The sequence below is a fragment of the Arachis duranensis genome, chromosome 1 (genome assembly GCF_000817695.3).
Source record: "Arachis duranensis cultivar V14167 chromosome 1, aradu.V14167.gnm2.J7QH, whole genome shotgun sequence".
NCBI lineage: Eukaryota > Viridiplantae > Streptophyta > Magnoliopsida > Fabales > Fabaceae > Arachis > Arachis duranensis.
The window spans coordinates 62,000,647-62,002,918 of NC_029772.3; positions in this window are offsets into that span (position 1 = coordinate 62,000,647).

Here is a 2,272-nt window from a genome sequence, read left to right on the forward strand (position 1 = left end):
ATAATGGCAGTAAGTTGATGCTTGCCCCCAAATCACAGAGTGCTCTATCGAACATTGTTTCTCCTATGGCACAGGGGATGTGAAAATTCCCTGGGTCTTTTCTTTTTGCAGGCAACTCAGGTTGAATAAGGGCACTACATTCCTTGTTCAATACTATAGTCTGGCCTCCTTTGAGTGAGCTTTTCCTGGGAAGAAGTTCCTTCATATACTTGATGAATGCAGGCATTTGTTGCATAGCCCTGATGAATGGTATGTTCACATGCAGAGATGCAAACAAGTCTAGGAACCTTGAGTATATTCTCTTCCCCACAGCACCATTGAGCAGTTGGGGAAATGGTGTATAGAGCTTAAGCAACTCTTGTTGTGAGATTTCTGGTTCTTGGTGATCTCTATCCTCCTCCTCTGTTGAGTTGTCTTCAGACTGTTTGGAGAGTTTGCCTTGCTTGTCTTCAGCCTCTTGATCACTTGTAGTGACCATTTTGCAATCTTCCCATCTTACTTTCTTTGCTTCTCCTCTTGGGTTTTTCTTCGTGTCACTTGGGAAGCTATTAGTAGGTTTGGGAATCTTCTGAGCTAAGCATCCCATGGAATTCCAGCTTCTTGATGATCTCTCCCTGGTTCTTAATATTGGCTCGCACCTCCTCTTTGAACACCTTGTTTTCTTGAATCTCTTGGCATATTCCTTCAAGTAAGGTTTCAAGCTTAGAGAGTCTGTCATCAATTGATGGTAGATTGGGATTAGAGGTGGAAGGATGAGAGGTGTTGTTGTGGTTTTGATATGGGTGTGGAGAAGTGTTGTTGTGGGGGTGTTGATATGTCCTCTGTGTGAATTGTTGATGAGCTGTATTGTTGTTGGAGTTGTAACGTCTCTGGTCTTGGCTTTGATCTTGCTGATTCCCCCATCCAAAGTTTGGGTAGTTCCTCCATCCAGGGTTGTATGTCTTGGAGTATGGATCATGGTTCTGTCTAGGTGACTTCCCAATGTAGTTGGCTTGCTCAAGGTTACTCTCTGCTTCTTCTTCAACTCCTTCTTGGGTTGTTGAGGAGGTGGTGATTGCTGCCACTTGGTTCCTCTCCATCTTCTTGGTGAGGTCAGCTAGCTGCTTGGTAATGAGCTTGTTTTGAGCCAGCAGAGCATCTACATTGTTTAGCTCTATTACTCCTCTAGTGTTCCCTCTTTCGGAAGCATAGAAGTAGTCATTCTTAGCTACCGTCTCTATTACATCTATGGCTTCTTCAATGGTCTTCTTCTTGTTCAATGATCCTCCAGAGGAATGGTCTACTACCTTCTTTGATTCATATGACAAGCCTTCATAGAAGATGTGCAACTGCACCCATTCATTGAACATATTTGGTGGACACCTCCTTGTTAGGTCTTTGAACCTTTCCCAAGCTTCATAAAGTGTCTCCCCATCTTGCTGTCTGAACGTCTGCACTTCAGTTCTCAACCTATTGATCCTTTGAGGGGGGTAAAACCTTGCCAAAAACTTATTCACTACCTCCTCCCAATTTGTCAGGCTTTCTTTTGGGAAGGATTCAAGCCATTTGGATGCCTTGTCCCTGAGTGAAAAAGGGAACAAGAGCAGCCTATAGACATCCGGGTGGACTCCATTGGACTTCACCGTGTCACAGATCCTCAAGAAGGTGGTCAAGTGTTGATTCAGGTCTTCTTGAGCACCTCCTCCAAATGAGCAATTATTCTGCACAAGAGTGATGAGATGAGGTTTTAGCTCGAAATTGTTGGCATGTATGGTGGGCTTCTGAATGCTACTTCCACAGTTGCCTGGGTTTGGATTGATGTAAGAGCTTAACACTCTTCTATCCTCCCCAGCATGATTTGCTCTACCTCCTCCCCCATGGTTATTAGCCTCTTCTTCATGTTGGTTTTCCATGTTGCCTTCCATGTTTAGTTTAAAGTGTTCCTCCTCCTCTTCAGCACCGATTGCACGTTTTCCTCTTGCTTCCCTCCTTAATCTAAGGAGGGTCCTCTCTGGTTCAGAATTGAAGGAAGTTGAAGCCCCGCTTCTTCTCCCTGTCATACAACCAACAAGTACAAGCAAGTAACAATATGTGCAGATAGTATTGCTATCAGAATTACTGTTAGTTGTCAGTGATGCAATATATCAAACAGTTAGTGGGTTAGCAAATTGAATGGTAAATAACAAAGAACACGAAAGAGTAGATGGGGAAGGGGAGAGGTTAACTAAGACAGAAAGTAAATTACTCAAATAGAAAATTAAATCAACAAAACAAAAATGCTCAATCTAGTGAC